A 22,861-nucleotide genomic window follows, 5' to 3' on the forward strand; every position below is an offset into this window, starting at 1 on the left:
TTTTCGTACCATCCGAACGACTAGACAGCTGTCCTTGTCAGCTATAATTATTCAAAAATAAATGACAAAAAAAGAAAATTTTGAAAATTTCAGTCAAATTACTTTATTCTACGACAATTGCCGATCGTTTGATTGACAGACGATAACGCCACCCACATATTCTCGATTATCAAGTAACATCCTCAATGGCTACGGTACCCGCGATTGGTAAGCTTTCATCGGCGGTCTCCGGTAGTGAAGCCAGTGATTAACAGTAAATGTTAGCTTGGTCAGCCATCCAAGGGGCTACAGGGTTGATTTTGAGCTTGTCATGTAAAAAAAGGTCTAATTAATATTTTGTATTACATCTGAAGCCTAAATAAAGACTTGCAATAGGCAGATTTAGCTCTTTCATAATATATATTTAATAAGCTATATGGAATTTTTTGCAATCCTAGTGATTCTATGTTGTTTTTTTCCCTTATTTCGTTGGCTATTAGTGGCTATGACTTATCTAATTAAATTCAAAATAGACAGCAAGACCAATTAGTCACTCAGATACGATTACATGTTTTCACACAGGGTTGCCAGCAAACGAAGAAACACCAACCAGCAACATTTTAAACGTTGGCTGTTAAAGCCACTGGTCTTCATTTGGAGGGGAAACTAGACACAGACAGGCCCGTAGCCAGCTTGCTAGCTTCGGAGGGGAAGTGAAGTTGTCGGGGGGGGGGGGGGGGGCACACCCCGCACAGTCTACAGTAGGTATTTTAGAGCTATCGTCGGCAATTTTATTTTCGGGGGGGGGGGCAAAACATTTTTTCGGGGGGGGGGGGGGCTACGGGCCTGGACACTGACCAGGTCATTTCGGGACTAACGTATGGTTAGGCAACCCTACTCATTGTCACCACGCCAGTTAACTCAATGATAGACATTTTGATACAAATGACCATATTTGGAATCTCTTAATGGAATAGCATATAAACGGCTAATGGTCAAACTAACACGGTCAAATATTTGGTTATCATTAAACATAAATCACAGGTATGTAAAAAAATCATTATGTGAGATTTGGGGTTTAACGTCCACTCGACACAAATCAACCTCATGGGTTTTCTCCGGGTCCTCCGGTTTCTCCCCACTGCTAAAGACCCCCTTACGCGCAAGCGATTTAATGCAATAAAATTGAACCATGTGTTAGTCCCGAAATGACTTAGTTTGTGTCGAGTGGACTTTAAACCCCATCGCTCTCTCTCCCTCTCTCTCTCTCTCTCTCTCTCTCTCTCTCACTCACACACACACATTTAATAGGAGCCGAAAAACATGACGGTTATGTGGATTGTCTCGTAGTATTTGAACTTGTCAATGAATTAGACAAAGAACAAGGGTTCAGTCCTTCGAATGGAACGACAGTTACTACAGAAAAGTAGGACATTTCATTTATTAATGGAACCGGATCTTACGATATTACGTCGGAATTTTAAAACATTTGAGAGAACTTTTTTCAAAAAATGTGGAATCAACTTTCTGGTGCCAGCAATTGACCGCACTGGCTAACCCGCCATAACTTTCAGACCATTTCAGAGAAATATTTGTCAATAAGAGTGGACTTAACTTTCTGGTGTCAGCAATTGTCCGCACCTTTTAACCCTCCATAACAGCAGTTTGTTTTAAAATGAAGTACTACGAATAATCAACAACTGGACGTCTTCCGAAATCGATTGTTTTGAGACAATTGACAGGTCAATGATATTGTTACAAGTGATTATTTATTGTCTCGTGAGTGGGAATCAATTTTGAATTATATTTACATAATCCTTGGTCTATAATTATAGGGTAACACAGTACAATAGAGGGAAAACACGCTAACAAATGAACTGTCCAATAGAGAAACAGACGCTAAAAATAACCTGTTCATTGTTTCTCAAAGAAATGCTTTGAGATGGGGTTTCGGGGGGCGGGATGTGAGAGGGGGGATGACCGAATTTTTAGCGCGTGCGCGCTGTATTATAAGGTCTGTTATTGAGTTAACTGGCGTGGTTATGATTACCAAGTTGTATGTGACAAGGAGTAGGGTCGCCTGTCCAACTTCGTGGGTTTTCTCCGAAATAAAATAAAACTATATGTTAGTCCCGAAATGGTCTATTTTTTCCCTCTCTCTGTAATGGGGTTTAAAGTCCTACTCTTCTGCTCCGACTGGGCTAATGAAGATAGACATACGCCATATAGTTTGCTATGATGGACATTTCTGCCCGGACAGTGGCGCTACAGCCTACTCTTATATCGATTTTTTTATTTTTTTAACCGGGAACTGGTTCCATGCACATGGTTTTCTAAGTCTTGTTTTTCTTCATATTCTTTGTCTTCTTTAATTCAAAAATGCACAAAATTTCAACCTTTACACCGAGGCTGTTCACAACTCTTTTTTGGAGAGGGGTGAGGGTGGGAGAGCTTTACTTGACAGAAGTATTTGCAAGGTCTTCATATAAAGGTCGCTCTCAGGGATCTGCTGGCGATACCACTTCGGGGGAAGCGGGCGTTAAATAAAGCTGTTTCTCACACATTTGGAATCGGTTTTGTCTTCACTTGAGAAAGCCTTTGCGCAAAGGTTGAAACATTGTGCATTATCAAATTAAAGAATTGCCATAAAAAGTTTTTATAGTTCGGACGTAAAGGACAATATTAGTGTCAGTCATTATCACATATGCGATAGAACTGGTTTAACACGTTCCAAATATAACGTAGTGAAGGTTTCTACAAAAGGAAGTGACGAACATAAAAGATGAACACGAGATATAACTGGACACAGGTCACCAAAAAATTCCTACTTTCCTCACCCACGACGAATGTAGTTCTGATCTAAAAATAGCCTAATTTTTCCTTATTTTTTCTCTCCCTTTTTCAGGCGTTTTTGGTTTTTTGTTTAGATGTGTAATTGTTGGGAAGGTTTTGAATTTTGAATATTTTGCCAGTTTTGGTGGGAAAAGAGGATATTTGTGCGGAAGAATAACATGGGTAAAAGGGCTAGAAAGACGTCTCACATTAAACCGGAAGTACAGAATTGACCCCAGTCTACTTTAACTTTTCCTGATTTGAGATTTTCATGGTGAACCTTATACATGCTTCGGAGGAGATGACTGCCAGGTGTTGTACTTTATGCCTTGTGAAGGAATTAGCTGAACGAATATTGTGGAAAGAGTTACAGCTTGTGACATAAGCGTGAAATAACATTGAAGTCAATGGGACAATAATTGGACAAATTATTGAATGAAGTGACGAGTGATAATAGATTCACGGGCGAACTTCTGCTCACTAATAATTCCTTCGAATTAGATTAACGTCCACGCTACACAAACTATGTCATTTTGGGTCTAACATATGGTTCAATTTAATTTCAATAATTCGCTTGGGAGGAAACCGGAGAAAACCCACGAGGTTGGACAGGCGACCCTACTCCTTGTCACGTACAACCGCTGAATCGAAACCACGCCATATGACTCAATGACAGACCTTATGATACAACGAGCACGGGCTAACCATTCGGCACCCGCGCCCCCTCCGCACGACATAAGAACTATTTTCTGGTTCCATGAAGTTCATTAAATGTCAAAGTAATGAACACACTGACTAAATTACTTACGAATTCCTTTCACTGACACAGTAAATTACTAACGCCATTTATAGAGTTCTGTGTGATAGCCGACCGGGGATATCGATGGGACCAGACTCGATTCTAGCTCTAATTATTTGGTGTAATTGTCAGGTCAGGGTTATGTACGAAACGTCTGGAATGCAATGAGACTGGAAATGAACTTGGTACTTTTTTTGCATTATTCAGGATAATTCAATCTGATTAAAGTACAGATTTATATTTCGTTTCGTTTTTTTTAGCCTTTGGATGGCTCCCACCTAGTGTAGTTTAGACAAGTAACGGGAAATTTTGCACTATAAAAAAAAAACGAAACGAAATTGGATTTGTGTTTTTCTGGATAATGAAGACGGTCATGCGCCACGCAGAGTGCTTTGAGAGAAATTATGCCTACTCTACACCGAATTCCAATCGGCAACCAGTGTCAGTTATAAAAGTTAAGCCCATGGCGAATTTGGTCAAAGGTCACGAGATGTAAACAGGACTAGCTCTGTATGACTTAAAACCTATGACTAGCACCGTAGGAGCAGAATCGTCTGCCTAACCTCGTGGGTTTACTCCGTCTTTTCCTGTTTGTGTGACTCGGATGTCCTTAGAAAGAGCAAGCACGCCTCGCGTACCATGGATAATATTCATAGATTACATTAAATGTCAATCTGAAAAACAACAATGGCCATGAATGCTATTATTTCCGTTTTACTTCCTGCTTTGTATATAAGATCCATACATTTTCTGTTATTACTCAGTTAAAAAAAAATGAATTAATGACGCGAATGGATCGATTCGTCTTAATAATTTACACAACAAAGCTAGTTATATAATAAACATATACAATATGTGACTGTAATAAGGCTAATTGTCAATTTATCTCGCTCTAGTTTCTGTGTCTTTCTGTTTTATTTTATATTAAACCCACACAATGATTTAACGTCCACTCCATAGAACTAGGTCGTTTCGGGACGGGGGAATGGGGATGTATCATAAGGTCTGTCACTGAGTCATCTGGCGTAGTTTCGATTCCCCGGTTGTACGTGACAAGGAGTAAGGTCGCCTGTCCAACCTCGTGTGTTTTCTCCGGGTCCTCCGGTTTCCTTCCACTGCTAAAGACCCCTACGCACAAGCGAATTTTTGAAATAAAATTGAACCACGTGTTAGTCCCGAAATGACCTGGTTTGTGTCGAGTGGACGTTAAACCCCATTTCTCTCTCTCTCTAAAGCCACACAATGATTTAACGTCCACTCCATAGAACTAGGTCATTTCGGGACGGGGTGGATGGGGTTGTATCATAAGGTCTGTCACTGAGTCATCTGGCGTGGTTTCGATTCCCCGGTTGTACGTGACAAGGAGTAAGGTCGCTGTCCAACCTCGTGGGTTTTCTCCGGGTCCTGCGGATTCCTCCCATTGTTAAAGACCCCTACGCGGAAGTGAAATTTTGAAATAAAATTGAACTATATGTTAGTCCCGAAATGACCTAGTTTATGTCGAGTGGACGTTAAATCCAATCTCTCTCTCTCTCTCTCTCTCTCTCTCTCTCTTAATGCATTCTTTACCTACATTGATGTATATTTTATTTAACTTTAATCAGGCACAGTAAACTTACGTCTTTGTAATCAGACAAAAAACGTCTAAAAAAGATAAAAGTCAATTTCCGCCTCGTGCTTGTTCACAGCTTAATCAATGCTGAATTAGTTTGTCTTTCTTGAATCTGAAGAAAGCCCACGAAAAAAGCAATTTGCAAACACAGGACTGAGAAATGATGTTTAACGTACATTCGACACAAACTAGGTCATTTCGGGATTAACATATGTTTTAATTGTTTTTCAATAATTTGCTTGCGTTGTGGTAGGAAACCTGAGTACCCGGAGAAACGCCACGAAGTTGGGCAGGCGGGGAGTCGAATTCAAGATAGAAATGAAATGAAATGGGGTTTAAAGTCCTACTGTTCTCCCCCGACTGGACTAATGAAGAGGGCATACGCCATACAGTGTGCTATGAGGGAAATTTTGCCCGGACTGCAGCGCTACGACCTACTTATATCGAATTCCAACTGCCAAGGGATATATTACGTGCACGCCAATATATATACGGGACCTCGGATTTTCGTCCCATCCGAACGGCTATACGTCGTCCCTTGCCAGGCCCTCGGTCCTGCATCACTGACAAGGAGGAACCACGCCGGAAAAACCCGATGAAATTTCTCGTCCAATGCAGGGATTGAACACGTGACCTCCGGGTTAGCGAGCCAACGTCTTTCTTACTGAGCCACCGTGGAATATATGGGTCACAGAGAATTACGAAAGTCTTCTAAAATCTCTGTAAAAGATGACTACATGTACCTTCAACACATGACGTTATATCACGCGGCGTCAATCACTGGCTCATTGGCGCGTGCATTGTTTACATATGACGTTACTGATTCGAGCAGAATGGAGCCTTTTACTCATTTTAATACCCATTTACACTAAAATAAGAAATAATTTTTACCTACAAATACTTCAAACGTCATTATTTATTTATTTTAATACATAAAAAAAAATGTTTTAGAATTTAATTTGTCGGAGGAAAAAAGTTAATATTTGTGGCTCAGTAAGTCGCATCGATGTCATCCTTATCAGTGATTGTCGCGGCCTCGCGAATATTCACTGTGGATCAGTGTGTACCATCTGCAGACTGTATAAACGATTTTGATTGACTGATGTCATAAGTTCAGACAGTTTATCGACCTTAGCCGATTAGTTCCACACTAGGCCAGTAGCACGTGGCTCAAGTCTACTAAACACGCCATTTTATTTATGATAAAAAAAATACGGGAGCCATGGTCTCTCGGAGGGGTCTCGGGGTCACGAAAGGTCCTTAGAACGGAGTGCCTGGCAAAGAAATGAAATGAGGTTGAACGTCTGAGTCTTCTGCTCCGACTGGGCTAATGAAGACGGATGAAATAAAAACCCACGTAAAAAAAACAACATTGACTGTAGGAATTCGACGAAAAGTAGATTGAAACTTCACTGCCCAGATTTTAGCAGAAAGTCGGACGTGAAAGATATCCATGCGCATTTCAAGATCTTCATTCAATAGTATGTCTGTTCGATTATAGATCTAATTATAAAAGGTTAAAACTAAGTGTGAAACAACAACATTTTATATGTCAGTATTCTCAATGTCTTTATTCAACAAGGAAGTATTGCGTCTGTAAACTTGAAAGGGGTTAAAGGGCTAATCCCGATATTTTTTGGAAAATAAAACTGCTTAATTTTGTGTTAAAATCCCTTAAAATCCCCTACCTAAGGGCCGAACAACTAACTTAAACCCGTCAGTCTTCATCTGGAAATGGAGATGGGTGTCCCAAGCTGTATTATGCGATGTCTGGATAAAACTAGACTTTTATTTTATAAATAATAACGTGTAGTTGAAATTTACTTTTCGTTATCAAGTACAGCACATGGGTCATTCACTACATAGATCTCTCAAGGAACGGGAATCGATTATCAGGTCACCCAACGAATAAAATGACCCGAAATCTTAAACGGGTTACGTGTCCGGATAAGCAATTTTGACACTCGCGTCCAAACGACTCAATATTTTGAGCTGGAATTTTGAGAGAAGGTAAATACCCCATTCCTCTATATTTTGGCGCTTACATTTCATACGTACTCCGACTTTTATTTTTGAGACTCTCTTGCTATCGAGATAGTTCCTTTAACATAAGGTATAATTTTATGGATACACAATTACTGAGTTTAATACTAAGCGATGTTTTGACGAGTATACTCTCATCTTTATCAAGTAAATGATACAGGTATGTGAATAGTAGACAAATATATACACAATATGCAACAAAGATAAGAATAAATTGTTACATAATCTAATATACTGTCTTGCCCTTTGATTTTACAATCTGGTTCATTAAAGGGATTTATTAAGGGAGAAAAACGGAGAAAAACCCACAAAGTTGGGCATACGATCCTATTCCTTGTCACAAACATTGTACAAGCTTCGGATTTGACAGACATTATGATCCGAAGAGCGCGCACCAGACCACTCGACCACACCCTACCCTGTTTATTATTACTGTATCAAATAATTGTAATATTATTGTTATTAAACTTATTGGCTATTACTTACTATATATATCATTATTATTATTTAAAGTAATTTTTATTACCTTATCAAATAATTGTAATATTATTGTTATTAAAACAGTTAATTAACTTGTTGACTTGTAATACTATTGTTATTAAACTTATTGGCTATTACTTACTATATATATATATCATTATTATTATTTAAAGTAATTTTTATTACTATATCAAATAATTGTAATATTATTGTTATTAAAACAGTTAATTAACTTGTTTTTTTGTAATACTATTGTTATTAAAACAGTTAATTAACTTGATCTTGAAGATGTTTATTTGATCACAAGTCTTTTTTATTTGATGGTCACTACAGATGATAAATGAAATGAAATGAAATGAAATGGGGTTTAACGTCCTACTGTTCTGTCCCGAAACTGGCTAATGAAGACGGGCATCCACCATACAGTGTGCTATGAGGGAAATTTTGCCCGGACAGCGCCGTGGGTTTACTCCGGCTTTGTATGAATCGGATGTCCTTAGAATGAGCTGCCACGCTTCTCGTACCATGGATAATAAATGAAATGAAATGAAATGGGGTTTAACGAACTTCCTACTGGTCTGCTCCTAAGCTGGGCTAATGAAGACTGACATACGCCATACAGTGTGTTATGGGGGATATTTTACCCGGACAGCGGCACTACGGTCTACTCTTATATCGAATTCCAACTGCCAAGGGATCTTTTACGTGCACGCCAATGTGTACACGGGACCTCGGTTTTTCGTCACATCCGAACGACTAAACAGCTGTCCTTGTCAGGCCCTCCGTCCTGCATCACTGAGTAGGGGAAACCACGTCGAAAATCTGGATGAACTTTCTCGGCCAATGCAGCGATCGAACACCCGACCTCCAGGCTAGCGAGTCAGCGTCTTACCCACTTAGCCACTGTGACTACCCGATAGTCGTTATGATCTAAAGCGCACCCACTTAGCCACCGTGATCCCCAGATGATAAATGAAATCTGTAGGATTTTTGTTAAATAAATAACGAAAAATATGTCAAAGTTAATCAAACATCAAAACGTCACTTGAATAATTAATTCCTGATGACAGGTGAAACGATTGTTGATTTAATCCATTAGGTAAGTAAATCTGATTAAAAAACACAGATCCTATTTCGTTTCGTTTTTATAGTTCAAAATTTCGTTTTACTTATCTTTACTACACTAGGATCTGTAAGAGTTGTTATCATTGACGTGTTCTGAATGGTGTGAGGGATTAGCCAATGAAACGCTCAGTTACGGCGAGCTTTAGGCGTGTTTTGCACGGAACTGCGGGTAATCCACTAGTAACATCAATGCTGATTGGTCAATCAAATGTTTGACGTCATAGGGTCAAAAGCCGCTAGTATGACTTCTGACGCGATCTATCGCTACAACCGGTCAGGTCTTCATGTAGTGAAGGCCATCGAATGTATAAAAAAACGAAACGAAATATAGATCTGTATTTTAATAAGATTGTAGCATCATCATAGCCATCTTAGAATTGTGACGTCATAGTATCAAAGGTGGCAAGTGGGTACGCAGTAGTCGAAGGCACATAGATGTCACGTTTCATGTCAATCGTACATGAATTGGCCGGGCCTTAGGTTTTTTTCGAAGAACATCACCCCCAAAACCACAGGGTCAGTTGCTGGGACAAACAATAAAATGAAACGGGGATTAACGTCCTACTGTTCTGTAGCAACTGATCTGATGAAAACGAGAGAGAGAGAAAGAGAGAGAGAGAGTGATTAACTGGGTTATTTCGGGACTAACACATAGTTTAATTTTATTTCTATAATTCGCTTGCGTGAAGCGGTCTTTCGCAGTGGGCGGAAACCAGAGGACCCGGAGAAAACCCTACTCCTTGCTACGTACAAGTGGGGAATCGAAATCACGTCACTTGACACAATGACGGACCTTCTGATCCAAGGCGTTAACCATTCGGTCACCCCCCCCCCTCCCCAAAGGAGAACGGACATACGCATGCAGAGTACTATGGACGACTTACTCTTATTCGCATTATAACTGTCAAGAGTTATTTTACGTGCACGGAAACGAGTACACGGTACCTCGGTTTTTCCTCCCGTTCCTACGTTGACAAATCTCGAGGAACTTTCTCGAAAACACCGGGATCGAACCCTGACCTCCTGATTAGTGAGCCAGTGTCCAACTCACCGATCCTCCGTGGATCCCTGTCATGACGACACAACCACATTCCAGATCATTCCATGCTTGATTCCTTTAGGGTCGCCTGTCCAACCTCGTGGGTTTTCTCCGGGTCCCCCGGTTTCCTACCACTGCTAAAGACCCCCTACGCGCAAGCAAATTATTGAAATAAAATTGAACCATATGTTAGTCCCGAAATGACCTAGTTTGTGTCGAGTGGAAGTTAACGCCCCCCCTCTCTCTCTCTCTCTCCCTCTCTCACACTCTCTGAACCGACTGGGGTAATGGAGACGGCTCTCTCCCTCTCTCTCCCTCTGTATGGGTGTGTGTGTGTGTGTGGGTGTGTGTGTGTGGGTGTGTGTGTGTGTGTGTGCGTGTCTCTCTCTCTCTGTCTCTCTCTGTCTCTCTCTCTCTCTCTTGATTACTTTAGACCATATCTTATTGTTATTATGGATTTTCCCCGGTTGTACGTGACAGGGAGTAGGATCGCCTGTCCAACCTCGTGGGTTTTCTCCGGGTCCTCCGGTTTCCTCTCACTGTTAAAGAATTATTGAAATAAAATAAAACCATATGTTAGTCCCGAAATGACCTAGTTTGTGTCGAGTGGACGTTAAACCCCATTTCTCTCTCTCTCACTCTTAAAGTTGTGAATCTGTACTAATCTATAGCTTTCTGCTTTAACTGTGTCGAGTGGACGTTAAACCCCATTTCTCTCTCTCTCTCTCTCTTAAAGTTGTGAATCTGTACTAATCTATAGCTTTCTGCTTTAACTGTGTCGAGTGGACGTTAAACCCCATTTCTCTCTCTCTCTCTCTCTTAAAGTTGTGAATCTGTACTAATCTATAGCTTTCTGCTTTAACTGTGTCGAGTGGACGTTAAACCCCATCTCTCTCTCTCTCTCTCTCTCTTAAAGTTGTGAATCTGTACTAATCTATAGCTTTCTGCTTTAACTGTGTCGAGTGGACGTTAAACCCCATTTCTATCTCTCTCTCTCTCTCTCTCTTTTATTGATTTATCATACAAATCTAGCGTATACTGTCAATGTTTAATTACTACAGTATACGTATAAATGACGCAAATACTACACGCTGTGATCTTAACAAATTATGATAGCAAGGCGTGTCTCTAAATAATATCATTTTAGAGAGAGAGAGAGAGAGAGAAAACCCACGAGGTTGGACAAGCGACCCTACTCCTTGTCACGTACAACTGGGGAATCGACACCAATCATTTTATATATACACACACACACATATCGTCAAATCCATATTTCTATTGTGTTGGCGACATTGTTAGAATTTATATAAGGCCAACTTCAAGTTTGGTCAAGTATCATTCATGATATGTAAACAGGGCTTGCGCTAATCCCAACCCACAACCGAACCCAGGATCTATCCCAATGCTTTCCCTAACACTAACCCACAATCTAACCAACAATCACGTGCCCTAACCGTATTTATATCTCAGCGGCCTTGTGGAAAATTGAGCTGGCCTTAATAAATAGATATAGCCATCAATACCTAGAACTTGTCGTGTTTAATTAGGATCCGAAACCACACCTCCATTAACGACCAGTCGGTTATGGATAGTCATATCTCTCACCTAATTGGCATTGATTAATAAGTATATATTGTCCCTGACAGCGATAATGAACCTAGCACTGTTTATTACTATTATGCTAATTAGTACCTAATAAACCGTTTGTTGGTTTGCAATGACATTTACCGTTATTAAATAGGACCCGGATAATGATCGAATATATAGCCAATACGTTAAGATGAGACGTGATCTATTCAGCGATCGATCCCCTGATTAAATTATGATTGGTCATCATCATAGAAGAAAATTATCGGTTATTCCTTGTCATTCTAAGCCCATCTCCAAGCAAACTCGACAGTGATCACGTGATGGATCGATGATGCCAGAATGGTGCTAGCACTGACGATTGTATGGCTCGGGTGAGTGGACGACATATTGTACTCTCCGGGGGATCTTACTGGTGTCATTATCGCTGCCACTAAACGACAATTGCTTCTCGTGACAGAGACAACCTTCGTCATAACCTCGACATTAAACAGGTACTATTCACCAGGAAAGGTAAGTAGTTATTTCATAGTTTGAATTGGTTATTGTTCATTGTATGTTATAAGATTGGATCAGTTATATATGGTACCGCCGTGGAAATCGATCTTGGCGATTCTTTCCCATTCAATCACATCTCTGGGTTAGTTTCAACCGGTGAAATGTAAATTCCCAGCTTCTACCGTTATGTTATGTCGTAATAGGGTGTGTGTGTGTGAGAAAGAAAAACATGTGGTTGGGGGTCCACTCGACACAAACTAGCTCATTTCGGGACTAACACACGCTTCAATTTTATTTCAATAATTCGCTTGCGCGTAGGGGTCTTTAGTAGTGGGGGTGGGGGCGGAGGACACGGAGAAAACCCGTAATGGAATGGGTGTGTTTGTGAGAAAAAATGGGGTTTGCGGTCTTCTCGACACAAACTAGGTCATTTCGGGACTAACGCACGGTTTAATTTTATTTCAATAAACCGTTTTTTAGCAGCAGGAGGAAAAGCGGGAATGGGACTAGCGAACCCCTATATACTTCTTGTCACGTACGAACGGGGAATCGAAACCACGCCACTTAAATCAATGACACCGAGTAAATTGTACACGTGCCTGGTGATATTTTTTTGTTTCTGTTTTTTTCTGTTTTTGTTTTTGTTTCTGTTTTTGGCGTGGAATAGAAAAAGTCACAAGGGACAAACTGCTTGCAGTTGATTGGGGGGTGGGGGACGGGGTGATGGTGGTGTTCGTTATTGGTATTGGAAGGGAGTATGGTATCGTATTTTTGGCCTGGCAAGGAATAGTGTCTAGTCCTTCGGATTGTACAAAAACTGAGACCCAATTTACACACTGACGTGCAAGTAAAAGACAGTTTGAATTCGTAATAAGAATAGGTAAAATTTCCCTCATAGCTCACTGTATGGCGTATACCCGTCTTCATTACCCCAGTCGGAGCAGAACAGTAGGACGTTAATACCCGGGGGGTTGGATGGCTGAATGGTTAGCGTGCGCGCGCTGTATCATAAAGTCTGTCATTGAGTCGACTGGCGTGGTTCCGAATCCCCGGTTGTACGTGGCAAGGAGTAGGGTCGCCTGTCCAACCTCGTGGGTTTTCTCCGGGTCCTCCGGTTTCCTCCCACTGCTAAAGACCCCTACGCGCAAGCGAATTATGTAAATAAAATTAAACCATATGTTAGTCCCGAAATGACCTAGTTTGTGTCGAGTGGACGTTAAACCCCATTTCTCTCTCTCTCTCTCTCTCTCTCTCTCTCTCACGTTAATACCCATGTCATTTCATTTTTAATACATCAACCGAGAGAGAGAGAGAGAGAGAGGGAGAGAGAGAGAAGAGAGAGAGAGAGAGAGGGCGGTAACGTCCACTCAACACAAACTAGGTCATTTCGGGACTAACGTATGGTTCAATTTTATTTCATTTACTTCCACCATCGGAGGGCCTGGCAAGCGACAACGTATAGTCGTTCAGGTGGTACGTTAAACCTCATTACAGTTCTACTAGATGTATTTCTTAAATTACATATTAATTGTCTAGCATTGAAATCAAAACTTCATTGAACAGCAATATGGAAGACCAAACAGCTCTTTATTCAGTGTTCTTAATTCTTAGTTCTTAATTCATAGTCCTTAAATCTTATTTCTTCATTTGTTGTCGTATTTTCTATATTTGTGCACTAAAATTAACATTTGAATCTTAAAATCAATATTTGTTTTACAAATCAGCCATTTGTCATATCAGATTTAGTTTTGTAAAATTGTATTTTAATTGTATTTTAATATAAATATAACATTTTTTTAAAAGAAACTAAAAAATTAGCCTACATTTACATTTCATCATAGACATACAACAAAAAACAAATCTGGAACAACAAATTTCTAAATACAATTCTCCAAATACAAATCTTACAAAACATTTCTCCAAAAACATTTCTTCAATAACATTTCTCCAAAAACATATTTCTCGAAATTCATCGAACCGGAACATTATGACGACATAAGCGGATATCAACCTGGCATACACACTGATCAGCAGTGAATATTCGCTAGGGCGCTACAATCACTGATAAGGATGACATCAATGCGACTTAATGAGTCTCAAATATTAACTTTTTTCCACAGACAAATTAAATTCTAAAACATTTTTTGGGTGTATTAGAAAAATAAATAAAGACGTTTGACGTATTTGTAGGTAAAAAGTATTTCCTATTTAGTGTAAATGGGTATTAAAATGACTAAAAGGCAGCATTCTGCCCGAAGCAGTAACGTCTTATGTAAACAATGCATGCACCATTCAGCCAATGATTGACGCCGCGTGCTGTTGCGGCACGTGTTAAAGGCAGTCATCTTTTACAGAGATATTAGAGGACTCGTAATTCTCTGTGAAAAATATTGCACTAAATAATGAGCTGTTTGGTCTTCCATACAGCAAATGGTAATTGAAACGCGTGTTCATGTAGCCATTAGTAGGCAATCATGATACCGCCATTTGATTATGTACCCAATTAAATTAAAGATAATATAAAAGGATAATAATACACTGGGAAAGCCATAATGATTTGTCTATAGGAGAAAATAAATAATGTGGCCATCATTTATAAAGCGTTAAATAATAAAAAAAAAACAAAAACAAAAAACCCAGAGGTGCTAATGGCGGATGAATATCTGATTATAATGTATCGGGGTGATTCAAATTTAAAAATAACACATCTCTCTCCATATGAATACGCGAAAAACCAATGAGAGAGAGAGAGAGAGAGAGAGAGAGAGAGAGAGAGAGAAATGGGGTTTAACGTCCACTAGGTCATTTCGGGACTAACATATGGTTTAATTTTATTTACATAATTCGCTTGCGCGTAGGGGTCTTTAGCAGAGAGAGAAATGGGGTTTAACGTCCACTCGACACAAACTAGGTCATTTCGGGACTAACATATGGTTTAATTTTATTTACATAATTCGCTTGCGCGTAGGGGTCTTTAGCAGTGGGAGGAAACCGGAGGTCCCGGAGAAAACCCACGAGGTTGGACAGGCGACCCTACTCCTTGCCACGTACAACCGGGGATTCGAAACCACGCCAGTCGACTCAATGACAGACTTTACGATACAGCGGAGAGAGAGAGAGAGAGAGAGAGAGAGTAGGACATTTCGGAACTAACATATGGTTCAATTCTATTTCTATAATTCGTTTGCGCGAAGGGGTCTTTAGCAGTGGCCGGAAACCGGAGGACCCGGAGAAAACCCACGAGGTTGGACAGGCGACCTAGGCCATTTCGGGACTAACATATGGTTCAATTTTTTTTTCAATAATTCGCTTGCGCGTAGGGGTCTTTATCAGTGGGGGAAAACCAGGGTACCCGAAGAAAACCCACGAGTTTGTATAGGCACCACTACTCCTTGTCACGTACCAGTGATGAATCGAAACCACGCTACCTGACTCAATGACCGACCTTAACCCTTTGGCCATCCCATACCCGTATATTTTAGCGATGACTAGTCACATTTGAACGATTTATAGTTATATGAAATCAAATTGTAAATATTTCTTTACTAACCGACACAGAACCCAAGAAAGCTAACACATCTTTACAAATAAAGCGTTATTACTTATTCCAAATTTCAAACTCACAGGTCATCCTAGGAAACGAGTTAATATAACCAGTCTCGTGTACGATACCCATCGCAAAGTGGTGCTATTGTGATTGTTCGGCAATAAATACGGTCTAACCCAGTCCTTCAATTCCATATAGGGGGGTTGGCTGGCCGAATGGTTAGCACGTGCGCGCTGTATCATAAGGTCTGTCATTGAGTCAACTGGCGTGGTTTCGATTCCCCGGTTGTACGTGACAGGGAGTAGGGTTGCCTGTCCAACCTCGTGGGTTTTCTCCGGGTCCTGTATCATAAGGTCTGTCATTGAGTCAACTGGCGTGGTTTCTATTACCCGGTTGTTCCTGACAAGGAGTAGGGTCGCCTGCCCAACCTTCTGGGTTTTCTCCGGATCCTCCGGTTTCCCACCACTGCTAAAGACCCCTACGCGCATGCGAATTAATGAAATAAAATTAAACCATATGTTAGTCCCTTAATGACCTAGTTTGTGTCGAGTGGACATTAAACCCCATTTTTCTCTCTCTCCCCTAGGAAACGAATTAATATAACCTGTCCCATGTACGATACCCATCGCAAAGTGGTGTTATTGTGATTGCTCGGCACGAATACGGTCTAACCCAGTCCTTCAATTCCATACATCTCTTGTTAGGAAAATTTTCCAGCGTCTTGCGTTTACAAAATTTACAATCTTGCCCATGATTACTTTGAGATCTCGGCCTACGTGATTAACTCATGAAGTTGTTCAGAATGCAAGTCTAGTAAATGACGTCTAAGGTTAATTTGTCGGTTGCCCCCGCCTTTCAGATTGTTAATGGAATTGTCTATGACGGAACTTGCTTTCGTGATGCTCAATTGTCAATTATGTACATAACTCGTAATCAGATATGAGGAAGGTTTTGTTTTTATTATCTTAGATCTTGTCGGTCTTCGCTTAATTATTTATTAAACTTACATTATCCAAGAGCTAAATCTGCCTATTATAGGTCTTTCTTTAGGCCTGAAATGTTATATAAACTATTAAACATGCATTATGTAACAGCTAAATCTGCCTATTGCAGGTCTTCCTTTAGACCTGAAATGTTATATAAACTATTAACAATGCATTATGCAAGAGCTAAATCTGCCTATTACAGGTCTTTCATTGTGCCTGAAATGTTATAATAATAATATATTTATTCGTACTCAGAGTACAATATAATACAATACACTTACAATAATAAATATATGAAATGAAATGAAATGGAGTTTAACGTCCTGCTGTTCTGCTCCTAAACTGGGCTAATGAAGACGGGCATACGCCATACAGTGTGCTATGAGGGAAGGCACTACGACCTACTCTTATATCGAATTCCAACTGGCAAGGGATCTTTTACGTGCACGCCAATGTGTGCACGGGACCTCGGTTTTTCGTCCCATCCGAACGACTAGACAGCTGTCCTTGTCAGGCCCTCCGTCCTGCATCACTGACAAGGGGTCTATAAACTTATTTTGTACACAAGTATTCTAAAATACAGTTTAGATGTTCTTTATTTTCATAACTTCTGTCATTAAGATAAATCATATCAGAAATAGTACCAGCTGTCATAGAAACATCAATGTTAGCATCATTTTCATCACATCGAACAACTTTGGACAGGATGCAATTAATGTTTGCAACAGGATATCATATTTACAGAGGTTTTATTTAAAACAGATTAAATTTAAAGTATTACAAGTGCTAGAAAAACTTCCGTTGAGGGCTAGTACATTCATTATCACTTTTGGAGATATTTTTAAAAAATTTAAGGAATCTTTTGAAGAGTTGGACATCGACGTTAGAGTCGTTACATATAAAATGTAGCAGGTTGCTGTGTGCACGGGGTGCAGTGTGTATAGGCGTTTTATTGATTTTCTCCATGCACAATAGAAATTTTCACTGCTATTGTGAGACAAGTCCCACAACTGACAACCGTACGTACAGAGGCATACAAAAAGTTTTAAACAGCTTATAACGAATATGGAAACTGGAAAACACTATGTTGAACCTGGTTAAAAACTTACTTATACATTCATTAATTTGGTCATTTTTGTTAAGAACATGAATATAGTTACCTTAATATAAACTATTAATTAGGCATCTATTAACATGAAAAAAAACGCTAATCAACTCTCGATGGCATCGTATGAGTCGGATATTCACTGGATTTGAATCCGATTTTCTGCTCAACGCTCATTGATGATTTAATCTAAAAATGGATAATAGAGACTATGATTTTTTTTATTGTACCGACTTTAGTAATGATGATCGAGGACAGGCCTAAAATTCAGATGCTAATATCTCGGTTCAGGGTGGAGCAATTTGACTGAAATTTTCAGCATATTTCCTTTACGTAATATAGTTTTTAACTATTATTGTCTAATCTTCCCTAATGCCCATTTAAATGGACACAGGACACAATTCCTGCTCTGGTTACCAGCGAAGTTAGCGCCAAAGTTATTTTTAATACCCCCCCTCCCGTTACCCTTTGGCCCCCTTTTGCAGGGCTATTTTTGTTGACACTTTGGTGTAGAATCGAAGAAAGGGGTTTGAATTCTGCCAGGTTTTGGTGAATATTCATGATTGTTTTGGCGGAAAGATAAGAGAGTTAAGATGTTGTCAACTGATTGTGCTAATTTCAGTTTGTGCATCTTAATATTTCCATGGTGAATCCTCATACATGCTTATGAGCAAGCGGTTGCCACATGTTGCTCTGTCAACGGGATTTTCCGACGTCAGTGGTGCAAAATGAAGGGTCTATCTAACCGGTTTTCTCCCTCTACTAAAGACCCCAACGCGCAAGTGAATTATTGAAATAAAATCGAATCATATTTTATGTTAGTAGCGAAACGACCTAGTTTGTGCCGTATTGACGTTAACCTTTCTCCTTTGAATATTTTAGCACTTAGAGAAATGTCAGGAGAGACAGTATACAAACTGTACCGCCAACGTGATCCCAAAGGAGTTACAGATTTGACCAGAATGATTTTATTGGTTTTGTCAGATTTCTTTTAACAGCTTTAGCTTTATTTATAATAAAACATGTTCCACCCAGTGGCTACGGATTCTGAAATCCACGTCCTAATTATACGTGTGTGTGTGGGAGGATGGGGGCGGGATTGGATGGCGGAATGCTTACCGCGTGCGCGCTGTATCATAAGGCCTGTTATTGAGTCAACTGGCGTGGTTTCTATTCCCCGGTTGTACGTGACAAGGCGTAGCGTCGTCTGTCCAACCTCGTGGGTTTTCTCTCACTGCTAAAGACCGCTATGCGCAAGCGAATTATTGAAATAATTAGCCCCGAAATGACCTAAAATCCATTTCTCACTCTCTCTCCCCAATTATGCGTACATGTAGTTCTGTTAACGACATGTAATGACACGTACCATATATTCACTGTTCTATTTCCAATTACCAAGCCTTTGTGAACATGGATGTACCTCGGTGCTATGTTCTATTCCAACGAATAGGCATCATCCCTGATTCGAACCCATTACATATTGTATATTATAGACAATGTCCTGTCCGTGGGTTTGTTTTCTACCTCTGATTCGAACCCATGTGCAGGGTGACCTCCCCAAAAAACAGAACCCATAAAATTTTTATTAAATCCTTCAATGAATTTGCTGGACTTAAACTTCAGTATGGGTACGATCATTCCCCAAAGTTTCAGTTATCGTGGCCCCTTTGCATAAACATCATGGTCTTTCCAAAATATGTTCAAAATGGCCACCGCGGCGTTGGAGCTAGCCAAACTTGCATACGTCGCGCAAAAATATCCAATACTCGAACACATTCCTCTTTGTGGATGTTCCTGGTTTTTGCTGTGATTGCTGCCTTCAGTTCACCAATCGTTTGGGTGTTGTTCTGGTAGACATTATCGTTGAGATAATCTGGCAATATTTTTAAGGGTTCTGTTATTTTGTTATGGGGTCACCCTGTATATTACTGGAAATATACGCATGTCTCTTGTCCGTCATATTCCTGAAGCAATGGCTCTAGACATCCCTCTCAGGCCATTGCTGGATTGACTTCTGATACCTAAGCTTTTGAGGGAGTTTGTCTATTCTTCAACATGACAGCCCTTCGTTTAATCTGGGTCTTCCCTAAAACTTTTGACAGTGATTTAAGGTATTAAAAACGGTGAAAGTATGTTCGTCTCCAAACAGTATTGTTTACATTGTTTTCGATTTGATAGCCTTGTTTTTCTGCAATATTTTGCTATGCACTGGTTAATTGGGCATAATAAAATCGTGAGTCATGACGTAACGTTACGTAAACATATTTGGTCCGATTTGGAGCTCTGTTCTAAGCGTGATGCTTTTGTAACGCAGTTAGCTATTTGTTGTTAATCGGACTATTGACCAGTCAAAATTTGGAACAGAAATTTGCCTTCGTTAAAGCCGTGTTTAGTGGGATTAAGTATAATCAAACAAAACACTGCTAGGAGTATGCGTGTCCGTGGGATTGTTAATGCGTGGCGGGGATCTCCTGTACTTACTTATAAGTGCGGCTGTACGTTTGCCATAGATAATGACTGGTCTGATAAACTAGTAAATAGATTATAATGTCTTCAGGATGTATAGGGATAATGATAACCAAATTATAGGCTATACGTTCAAAATTTTATGGGAATGTGATTATGTCGTCTGGCCTTTCCTGGCCAGCAGCATTGTAGCTATATGTTAAACTGCGCATGACAGATTTGTCTAGTAATTTTGTATGAGAAGGCCCAAATAGATAAAACGATTAAGCTTCTGTTACTGGTGGTATCTCTTACACGCGAATTATCTTTTGTTGATTCTTGTTTAAGCCTTTGATGGAAGTCAATATGTATAAACCAATCAACGTATGGGCGTGCGCTTAACTACTCGTCCAAATGTAATAATGAAGGTGATAGGGTATTCTCGTGCACGATAATATTATCGCTAACGAAATGGTGGGTCCAAATCCATGTTTTATATCTATCAGCCACTTTACTGTGTATGAATATTTTATGTGGTTCTATACTCTTCAGAAACAATACAAAACTGCGGATATGCACTGCTGTTTTTATTAGAGGTAACCAGTGTATGTTAATAACAGGCCAATTACCTACACATGAACACATGAACAGTTCATATGGGCGGCTTATCTGACGGCCCCATTTCACTCGCCCAAAAATACACCGTCAAAAGTGAAAATGGACGTTTTTGATTTTTGTCTTAATAATGTGTAATTGCTCCACCAATCCTCAGACATTCAGCAATTCGTCGTGGCATGCTCCTAATCAACCGTCCAATCAGGATTTGGGGCAATCTGACCGATTCCTCTTGCAGGGCCACTGCAAATTCTTGCAATGTTGTTGGTTGACGTTGACGTCGACGAACACGTCTCCCGATCAAATTAAACGTAACACACTAAAGCAAAGATACGCTAAACAGTAAATATTATACAAGAACTGATAGGAAAGCAAACATGGATAGATAAACCAGCACGCGGCAGTTTTCATCAACTCTTCATCAATTTGACATTGAACCCCTCCCACGTGTATGGCGCTATTGAGTGTCGCATGTGCAGCTCAGTGGTTCTGTTGGGCGATAAGCTCTTCATCTGCGAACATACTCTCAAAGCATGTCAAGTGTCCATGACTATTTATCATATCACAACCTGCACAGGTATTTGCATTTCAATATCCCCTTCTTTTTTGAAGAGTATATAATAGGAAGTTATATTTTATAGAGGGTCCCCTGTCCAACCTCGTGGGTTTTCTCCGGGTCCCACTGCTAAAGATCCCTACGTGCAAGCGAATTATTGAAATAAAATTAAACCATATGTTAGTCCCGAAATGACCTAGTTTGAGTCGAGTGGACATTAAATCCCATTTCTCTTTCTCTTTATATTTTACTAGCAGGATACCCGGCTTCGCTCGGGGGTCATAACTCCGAAACCGGAAGTGGTAGACTAACGCCACCTGGCCTATGTTACTCCCCGGTCCAAGCTACCCCTATACCCCAAATTTCAGACTCGGGGCAGACATAGTGTAGCCGCCAACCCAGACCGGCTTCGCTCGGGGGTCATAACTCCGAAACCGGAAGTGGTAGACTAACGCCACCTGGCCTATGTTACTCCCCGGTCCGAGCTACCCCTATACCCCAAATTTCAGACTCGGGGCAGACATAGTGTAGCCGCCAACCCAGACCGGCTTCGCTCGGGGGTCATAACTCCGAAACCGGAAGTAGTAGACTAACGCCACCTGGCCTATGTTACTCCCCGGTCCGAGCTACCCCTATACCCCAAATTTCAGACTCGGGGCAGACATAGTGTAGCCGCCAACCCAGACCGGCTTCGCTCGGGGGTCATAACTCCGAAACCGGAAGTGGTAGACTAACGCCACCTGGCCTATGTTACTCCCCGGTCCGAGCTACCCCTATACCCCAAATTTCAGACTCGGGGCAGACCTAGTGTAGCCGCCAACCCAGACCGGCTTCGCTCGGGGGTCATAACTCCGAAACCGGAAGTGGTAGACTAACGCCACCTGGCCTATGTTACTCCCCGGTCCGAGCTACCCCTATACCCCAAATTTCAGACTCGGGGCAGACCTAGTGTAGCCGCCAACCCCCAACAGACAGACAGACAAACGACAGTCACAAATATATATATAGGCAGATAGATAGTCCTCCTCTGATACAAATGTAAAAACAATTTCTATTAATTAAGTTAATTTTGCCATTCGCTTTGGTATTTGGTATTAAACATACATGTACATTATACAAGAGCTAAATCCGCCTATTGCAGGTCTTTTTTAAGGCCTGAAATGTTATATAAACTGTAACCGTGAGGTCTGTCAGATATTACAAGAGTCTGGAATGGTTCATCAAATCTTTAATACTGGAAATTTATAATAATACATACACTTACAGGACCGCGGATAACCGACTAGTACCTTATGCTACTAAGTCGGATAGACCTAATTGACTAACGTATCAAGTACAATCACATATTTATATAGAATTACTTCTAATCATTGGCTAGATCAAATGTTGACATAAATAAGCATTGATGTAATAATGTACAATATAAGAAATAAAACAATGGTAAATAAAACAATTAATAGATTAATCATACGATTGGCATGTTCACCAGACATGCCATATTGTCAGTTACTTTCTATCTATAACAGTTTTATAAACAATAAGGGATTCTAATAAATTGACATGTCATTTGAATTACGTAAGATTTCACCCTTGGCTATAGTCACCTTTCACAA

The 22,861-nt window shown here is 40.3% G+C and overlaps 1 protein-coding gene across 2 annotated transcripts in view; it reads left to right on the forward strand.

The window, feature by feature from the left end:
- The first annotated feature begins 11,875 nt into the window (after positions 1 to 11,875).
- Positions 11,876 to 22,861, forward strand: part of LOC126815924 (neuropeptide Y receptor type 1-like) — a 28,677-nt gene continuing 17,691 nt past the window's right edge. For both annotated transcript variants that reach the window (XM_050542030.2, XM_050542031.2), the window contains exon 1: positions 11,876 to 12,009. The gene's annotated coding sequence lies outside the window, so the exon portion shown is untranslated. The remainder of the gene's footprint in view (positions 12,010 to 22,861) is intronic.

The sequence above is a fragment of the Patella vulgata genome, chromosome 3 (genome assembly GCF_932274485.2).
Source record: "Patella vulgata chromosome 3, xgPatVulg1.2, whole genome shotgun sequence".
In the NCBI taxonomy this organism is placed as follows: domain Eukaryota; kingdom Metazoa; phylum Mollusca; class Gastropoda; family Patellidae; genus Patella; species Patella vulgata.